General features: G+C 37.8%; 1 protein-coding gene across 3 annotated transcripts in view; it reads left to right on the forward strand.

The window, feature by feature from the left end:
* The window catches only part of LOC106519896 (pleckstrin homology domain-containing family G member 3), a 35,811-nt gene that overhangs the window by 10,513 nt on the left and 15,796 nt on the right, over window positions 1-9,502 (forward strand). The gene's annotated exons all lie outside the window — the stretch shown is intronic.

Below are 9,502 nucleotides of genomic sequence, written 5' to 3' on the forward strand. Positions count from 1 at the left end.
CTTGATAACTGAAAGCTCTGCCTCCCGTTCTACTTTTAGAAACTAGAGGAACCACAAGTAAACCTGCAGTCTGAGAGCGAAGTGCTGTGTTAGGAAAGTATGGAGCAAAAAGATTTTTAATATAAGATGGAGCTTGGTTGTTGATAGGGGTGTCCCGATACAACTTTTTCACTTCCTATTAGGGATGCACGATATATCTGTATTGATATCGGTATCGGCCGATATTGGTCATTTTTAAGATTATCAGTATCGGTCCGATAGGTAAAACTGGGCCGATATTAACGTCCGATATTGATTTCCCACTTTTTAGATTTGTGTTTCTGTTTTGGGAGGGGAGATGGTTGGTTGAGCGGCATCTGTTTGATCATTATAGTGATATTGACGCTGCGCAGCCAGAAATAACTGAAGTAGAGCCATGCCACAGGTCTGGTTGTTTATTTACAGTATCAAAAAAAGACAGAATTGTGTTTGTGCRTATATGTATAATATAAKTTGTATGTTTGTGTAATATCGGTAAATGTCGGTTATCGGCCATAACAGCAGTAATTATATTGGATATTGATATCGGCTGAAATTTTCATATCGGTGCATCCCTACTTCCGATACAATATTGCAACTTTGAGAATTGRCTGATACCGATATTAACCTGATACCATATCAGTACAAATCACACACTTTTACCTATTTTGTAGTGTRAAATCTTAGAAAAGTCTTGACCAAGTCAAACAGTGAAAATGAGTAGGTATGAGAAAAACTGACCCATTTATTTTTAACCAATGGATCACATACGTTTTAAACTGAAGAACATTATACAATTTAAGATAATAAATTATAATACCCTGAAAAATAAAACAATAAAAACAAAATGTAATTTTAAAGTGTAAAATAACAATTCAAAATCACTCCAGTTATTTTTTTTTACTACCTGTCAGCCTGGTGCTGCTTTATGGTGGGAAAAACTGAAGGTGGGGACAAAACAAAACCACACATTATTGTCCAATGTCCAACTGTTCAAAGTTCAGAGTCCACAGCTCCAATTTTACTGACTGTGCCCAAAACAACGTGATCATTGCACTTAATCTTCACTAAAACAAGTGTGTAAACAGATTAAACATCACTCTAATAACAAGAGCAAAAAAAWWAAWWMCWAMMAWTWRWYMRKTTTTTTTWAATTGATAGCTACCTTTCTTACTGCTGCATTTCTTCTTTCTACAGTCTGAGCATCATGTGGAGATCAGCCTCTCGCTCCTGCAGAGCAGTTTTTATCACTGTGTGCTCGTATTCCAAAACAAAAGCTGCRCTCTCCTTTCTTCTGTCAATCAACCCCAGAGCTAATTCTGCTGATGTCAAATTYGTAAGCATGCTGCAGCCCCTATAGAACCACTGACCGGAGAGGAGGTTCTGAAACAGCGCAGCTGTGTGCRGTTGGAAATAGACACACACTGGACCGAGGCCRAACAGCATAGCTGCTGCCAGGGTGGAGAGTAGAGCCTGGTTGTCTCTCCGGTTTAAAACATACACAGTTCTCTGCCCCCAAGGAAAACTTGTGCATGACAATTTTGCACTTAGCTTCAACTCTGTTTTTGATGAAAATAGAAAGCACTGCCGACATCGCTCTTACTTCTTGCTACTTTGTTAACGCAGCATGGTGTTGTGATCACGTGGGCTCTGTGTGCTGGATCCAAGCGCTGCTGGATAGAKACGCTGGAGCGGAGTCAGTGGACTGTTTGATTGGACCGCTTATATAGGAGCGCTTTTATCAGAGAATTTTTATGCAGGCYGATACAATCCGATACTCGATTTTTGGCTGRTATTGGACCGATATCAATATCGGATCGGGACACCCCTAGTTGTTGAGAGCTGTTTATGTTGGAAGTAAGATTTTAAATTCTATTCTGAATTTGACAGGGAGCCAGTGGAGAGAAGCTAAAACTGGAGAAATATGATCTCTCCTTCCAACTCKCATCAGAACTCTAGCAGCAGAATTTTGGATCAACTGAAGACTTCTTAAAGAGTTTTTTGGATGCCCAGATAATAATTACAGTAGTAGGGGTGTAAGAAAATATTGATACACAGAAATATCGCGATATTTCATTTCCCGATACTGTATCGATATTCTAAAGCCCTGTATCAATTTTTTATGAACGTTTAAAACGTCAACTTTCCTGCCAGCCGTTCATTTTTATGTTGTAGTTCAGCCTCTGACCACTAGTTGGCAGCAGTGAGCCTGCCATTTGGCTCCTCTACCTCTTGNTATATCGCCTTGCTTATAGTATCGCAATATATCGCCTTGCTTACAGTATCGCAATATATCTGGATATATCATATCGTGACCCCTCTGTCATGATATGTATCGTATCGCCAAATTCTTGCCAACACACAGCCCTATACAGTAGTCCAGCCTAGACGTGATAAATGCATGAATCAGTTTTTCTGCATCATTTTTGGACAAGATGCTTCTAATTTTAGTGATATTACGCAGGTGGAAGAAGGCGGTCCTGGTAACATTTTTAATATGAGGGTTAAAAGACRCATCCTGATTAAAAATAACATTGCTTTTTAAGTATCTACAAATGCACCACTGATAAAAGTATTTTTGATGTTTAACTACACTTCATATTTGAGTTTATTTTCACTTTCGAGCACCAGAATTTCCCTACAAATTCCCTGGAAAACATTTTGACCTTGAGTGTCGGTGAGGAATGCAGGTTGAGTGTGTGTCTGTATCTGTGTGAGTATTCACCGTCTGTTGTCCACAGCGSCTTGTTTACAGACCACCAGGCTAATCATTAACACCATATTAAGTCAGCCATCTTGTACATATGAAAGACTGCTTAATTCTTTCTAACATCAGAGATTAAATCCAWCCTGGCCGTTGGAATCAGTTTCTGTTCCCTGGTGTTCCGACTCACACTGTTTGATAATGGTCCGTGAAAACCAAAAGTCTAACCAGAGGCAGCCTTTATTCTTCTGCCGCACGCCCTCCTGAGGGGTGGTCATTCACCGCTGCCAGGTGGGGAGGAGTTTTTTWAGGGGATCAGACGACCTCCCCTGTCCCCCAGCAGCCACTGGGGGAGGAGTGGATTGCCAGAGGTTGTAAAGGRGAGTTGGGAAGAAAGAAAAAGGAGTTCAGAATGGATCTCAAGGGGCGGAAAGGCTTGATTAAGGTGTAGAGTAAAACATTATTCTCCCTTTATCCTCCAAGGGAAACGGGGTCAAGCACTCGACACAGATCAGTTAACAAATTAGTGGTTGTCTCTGAAGCTTTGTTGAAATAGTTKTTGCTTTTTCCCCTTTGGATAAAAATGATTCAGTTTGCGCTTAAAGTATGCTGTAGTCGGATCTTGTCTTAAAAAGAGAGAAGTAATCCATCGTGAACTTTTGTAAGGTACCAGGCATCTTGGAAATAAAACCGTTTCAGACGAGCATCACTGATCATGTAGCAGCAGGTACTTTTTTTTATAGAAAAATATCACAAGGTGGGTTTGGTTATGATTCACTGTCCTCCTGGTTCAGATTCATCACCGTTTTGATAAATGAGTCAGTATGAATCAAGCAGGATTGGCTGTGCGTCTGCTGGCAGGCAGGGGCATGTTTTTTTTTTTAATGGGATGTTTCATCCCTATTCTCTCCTACACACCGCTGCTTGTTTCTGCTTTAATGAAACATAAAAAAACAGGATAATAGAATAACTGATAATATTTCAGACTAGTTTCTATCACGTAAAATATTASTTTCCATCAAAAAAGGCTTTTCTTTTTAAATGCCTTTTCAGATAAGAATTTGCATGGTGTGTATGGATAAAGCCCGAGTTGTTCCTGTTTTCTTTTGCACCTTATTTGCTTAAAAAACAACAGGCCCCAAGCCAGACTGTGTGGCAGAGGCACAGAGGGAAGTGTTGCTGCAGCTTGTTATCATGAGCAAATTCAGGAACAAACAAGGTTTAGAGTCCTGACAAGTTCAGCTGGACAGTAAATGCAGGTGTGTCTCTTTGGAAAACGTCACCCACTCATCGTTTGTCAGCGTATYATGAGGAATTGGAAAAGGTGATTGGTGATCTTTTTTTTTTTTTTTCCTGGAACGATTCATTTGGAAAATTTGTATTTGCCTTGATAAGGTAGGCATGAATTGATGCATTCAAACCCTTTGATAAAGACTACGTTTTTCCTTTTAAATGTTTTAAACACTGGAATACAACTCGACGGTGTATCTATAAGAGTTTGAAGCCTTAAAATCCTAAACTGAATTTATTAATCTTGTTTTATTCAAACACACTTTTCATGTAATGTGTCATAAAAAGTAAAAGCTACCCGTTCTGCCAGGCACAGAGATGGTAGTTTCAGATGTTAGAGGAAATAATTTTGTTTGTCTTGGGTAGAGCCTGCATGGTTTTCTGCATAGGGACTGATTTGCATGGATTAATCAAAACAAAAAAACAATGTTGTTGACTTTAGCTGGAAACAAGTTTCTTAAGACACAATGATCKAGACAAGATCATATCTCTTAGGCATTTCTGTCATTAACCAAAAAGTTAAAAATACCTTTTTGCTGCAAGAATTTTCTTTGTGAAAGAATTCCTTTTGTTCATCACTGCAACACCTCCAGACAAAGACCGTCCCTGTCGTTGATTTATCAGCAGGCCTTTAAAAAAAGTTAATAACCAGGTGGTTTGTGTTCATTTCAGTGCTGTTCTACCCCATACAGCTGTGTTATTTAAAGAACCATGATGTCAGAGGMAGACAATTATGAACTGTTGGCGTTGTTAACTGTCTGATAAGCTCAGACTGAAAGGAAAACACTTATTTCACATTAGTAGTTCTGGACTGATTAGTCACCGAGCCCCTCTGTGGTCTGCTCTCACTGGTGGAAAAAAAGAGCCCATCCATCGAAGGTTTGCCCTCACCCGCTGCTTTTCACAAAATAAAGATAAATTATTAGGGATGTAACAATTAATGAAAATGTGAATCCATTCAAAAAAATGAATGAATTGATTTCATTGTTAACAGTATCTTTTGCTATGAAACAAATTCAGTTTGATACTTGATGATGTTGTGATGACATTTTTAGTGTTACAACAGACAGCTAGTTTGATAAAAGGACAAAAATGCTGATGTTAAAAGAAAAGAAACATATTTGATTATAAAATGGCTACAGCTCATTTTGTTGAGGAAGAAATAAATAAACTTGTAAACATGAACTTTGWTAATCAAGTTGAATCGAGGCTTGAGTGAATCATTACATCCCTGTATATTATTATTTAAAGTTTAAGGTTTGATTTTTCTTTACTTTATAAAAATACTCAATTGTTTACCCCTGTAGGAAAATATGTGAGGAGGCTCAGAAAACAAGAGRTTGTGCTCTGTTGTTAACACACCTTTTGTTTGTATTTGTCATTCTTGCTCCAACAGGAAAAAAATGGAATTTAGAGAATTATAATTAGGGGTTAAAGTTGTTATTTTCTTTTTCTGGAATCTCAACCATCTTTTAAAAGGGTCTGTCCAATGTTCACGTAACTCACCTGATGTTTACATCTCATGTCAGCCTTGTTGATGTCTTTAGGGTGTCTTAAGGCTTGTGCAACAATGTAAAATGTGGCCTAATACTACACYAGCTCTTCAGAATTGACTTGGTTAATAATTATGTAAGTAAGTAAGTTAACACCTGTATTAATGTTTAACAGAAATGGAATTCAGTTTTTCATGTTTACCTTGTGAAATTTGAATTGACGCCACTGAAACATCTCCAGCACCTAACCCATATGCTGGAACTGCTTGCAGTAATATAAACGTTGTAAAATAGTCAAATAAAATCTTGATTGTTTTCAGGTAAACACACATGGTCAGGTATTTGTCCAAAAATGTGCCCTAATTTGTCAGTTCTGTGTGTAAAATGACCCAAAACCAAATCTGAGCAAGTCTGAGCTGATGCCTTAAAAGTAATTTAACCAATTACACTTTTAAACATTCAAATGTTCGATTTAACAACCTCCAAACTGAGTAAAAAAAATATGGCTCAAATTAGTCTTCATTACTGGCCTTCAAAACCTGGCCTGTTTTTCGCTTTTATTTTGAAAAATAAGAATAATTTGCAGTCACACTTTAAAATAAATTCCTGTCCTTTTTATTGTTGTTAGTTGTGACAAATTGTGCTAAACAAGTAAGAAAACTGTGCTTTTATTTGATTTGTTCCCATAGCTAAAGAACACGTTGCCTTTTTGTAATAAAAATGTTATTTGCGTTCATGTACTGAACTATTAAACATTAGTCCAATTCCCTTAGAGGCACAGAAGACAATCAAGGCTAAACCAGCACACAGAACTTCACAGTATTGATATAAAAGTCATAATAAAGAACTGTGTAAAAGTGCAACCAAATCACTACGTCTTTAAATTTGTAATTTAATCCGTGTGTGTTTCTGAAGGGCTAAATCTGACACGAGACAATTCCCAGCTCTCCACATCTGACAGCAGGGTGGCACAGTCACAGCCATGGTTTTGCCATTATGGCTACAGATCTGAGATTAATTTTAAATATTCACACATGTGAAACTAAAGCAGCTGTAACRAAAACACGCTGGCCTGTAATGGAAGTAGTTTTTTTTCCATTATTATGTTTATTGACAGCAGGATGAATTAACAAAAGATTCTTTATTAAGCAAAAGTCACAGAGGAAAGCAGACTGCACTGCTGATGACCTCATGTTTTTCCAGAGCAGCAAACAGGCTGGAAACACTTTGCACTGCTTTGCACAGGACCGGGCATTCAGCATGTCAAAAGATAACCAGGTCATTCGCATTCCTTTGCGCAGCTTGTTTTAACATGGGCAGTGCTTGTCCACCAGAGCCGTTTGCCCCCAAAACATGTGGTTTGTGTGGTATCAGCTGCAGATAATTCCAGCCTGTGGAGCCAGGATCTGAAGTGGTCAATCAAAGCTGTAGCAGAGGTTGAGCTTGTCCCGACCTCCAGTGTGYGTCTTTAGATAAATCAGGTGTTTTCCTGAAATATGAATATTTGCTTTCAKCCATGCGTGGTGCAACAGAGATGCAGAGTAATATTTTGCAGTAAGTATGGTTTTGAGTTTGGACCATCCTCAGCCCACAACTTCTCTTTGTACTTTTAACTTGGCAATGTTTGCAGTCCGCAGCGCGGCCGCTTTATTATAGAGGAATAGTGAGTGGGAGGAAGCGATGAAAAAAGGGAAGCAAAATCCACATGCCAAAGCTCAAAACCAAAAGTACAGATGAACGCAGCAAAGGAAGCAGATGCTTTGTTTTAATTCATATTGGTGTAGTGAGTGTAATAACACCACTACACTCCCTTTACACCAAGAAGCCTATGATTTGTCACTGAGCGTAAACGGCTTTCTCTCGTGGTCAGCTCATCTGTTTTCTCCGAGGGAGGGTTCAGCATGGGAACTGCGCTTTGGTGTGGACCGTGGAGCGAGTACTCAAACAACATGAACATGTGCCAGTACTGACTCATGGAAAGTTTAAGGATGCCAAGAGGTGTATGTGTGTGAATCTGCGTGAATTGAAAGGAAGTGTGTTCTCATGTGGATCTCTTCATCCAGCTGCACATCACAATGTTTTTCAGGTCTTAAATCACTGACTGTGGCCACTTTTTTTCTGTTTGATACCAAAAACTGGGCTGGTACTGTAATTTATTTCCAGTGAGAAACTTGTGACTGTAGGAAAGATAAGTGAAATTGAAAAAGCTGTGTTTTTTTATTTTTCTCCTCTACATTAAACTTTATCTGACAGCTGTAGACTGCTAATTTATAGATGCAAACTTGTTTAATGATGATGACATCTAGGAGTAAAACAGTAGGCTGCCTCTACAAGTTATCAACATTATACTCTCCATCCCCACTTGGCAATATCACTTGCTTTAGACGTTTCAATGAGTAGTTTTAATGACGGTTTTTGCCTCATATATTTCCATTTATTACGCAAGTCAAGTGAAATGGCAGCGCTCCATCTCTTCAGCTCGACAAAAATGGTTTTGGCCTCTTTGCCCTTTAAGGAAACGGTGCTCTCTGCACAGCGGCAGCTCAATGCACCATTCTCACACTGCAATGAGTTCATATATTTAGGAAATGCTTCGAAGGAAAATTCCCCATCTGGCCAGGAAGTGTGTAACAAAATATGGGTTCAATTTCTCTTCAATTCAGACATAGTTCCATGAAGACATATAAACAAAGCTCCTGGTCTTTTTACCCCACTTAAAAAAAAAAAAGAAGAAATTCTCATCAATTTCCCGCTGGTCTGTTTATTCAAGGTTCAGCCTTCAGTAGTCAGGAGAACAAGAGGAAATAGCTGGGTTTTCCATAAACTGTACAGTGTTACAATTAGGCCATGTCAGTAATGATTTGTCCTTTTACTGCACAACAGAACTCGTTGTTTTAGCCTGGGAGTAGAAACGCAGACGTCTTAGCTCTATTTTATTAGGGCATGGATAAAAGCCTTTTTCAGTGTTGATGAATGGTTAGAAAATCAGATTTATGTGATATGATTCTTTGAAGATGTCTTTGTTCAGTTTAGTGGGACACTGTCTTCATTAAGGCAAGCATTTTAGTTAAAATAATTCAAATTAATGCATAAAAAGTTTTTCACATTATTATTAAAGATGTCTAATTATGATGACAGAAGATATTAGCAAAAATGTAAAGTATAATTATCAACAAGATTGTGGAAAATCTTTATAAACTATCCTATTTTCCTCCGTAGCAAATCAAAAGTTTTGTATACTTATTTTTAGATTATTTTTTAAATTTGTTTACTGTTATTTAACCAGGCAAGACCCGATCTTTTTCAAGGGTGGCCTGGGCCTGAAGTCAACCTATGGTACATATTTTGGGGGGTGGGGGAAACCAGAGTACCCAGAGAAAACCCACGCAAGCACGAGGAGAACATGCCAGAACCTTCTTGCTGTTAGGCATCGCTGCTAACCACTGACCTGCCACCAAATACATCTGTAATGACGTTCCATAAATAATTGAAACATGAATAGAAAAAAATTAATTTCATATGATTTCTTCTCATCTTAATAATAATGACATACAAAAATCATAAGAAAATGTTTTTATTTGATCCCTATCTTCACTCTCTTATGACATTGTGGTGGCTGGAGAAGAAAATGAGGCAAGAATATTCATTTAGATCTCTGGGGAGCTTAAGTTTTTTTCACGCCGCCCCCTGATTTGAAATCATATTGAGAACCTGATAATATTARTTAATTATCTGTAATTAATTAACTGTATGACTTTCTGGCACCAGTTCTCTGCTGCATATAATATAGAACACCTGATAATGAGTGGTAAGGGAAACACTGCATTACATAAAATAAAAAAGATCATTATTTTCTTACCTTTTTTTTAATTTTTGCTTTGATATAAATCTGATTTTCTAATAAATTATTAATTTTCTTTTATTATTACAGCGGGTAAAATAAGTATTGAACACGTCAACATTTTTCTCAGTAAATATATTACTAGAGGTGCTAATG

This window comes from Austrofundulus limnaeus, unplaced genomic scaffold (genome assembly GCF_001266775.1).
Source record: "Austrofundulus limnaeus strain Quisiro unplaced genomic scaffold, Austrofundulus_limnaeus-1.0 Scaffold2, whole genome shotgun sequence".
Taxonomy (NCBI): domain Eukaryota; kingdom Metazoa; phylum Chordata; class Actinopteri; order Cyprinodontiformes; family Rivulidae; genus Austrofundulus; species Austrofundulus limnaeus.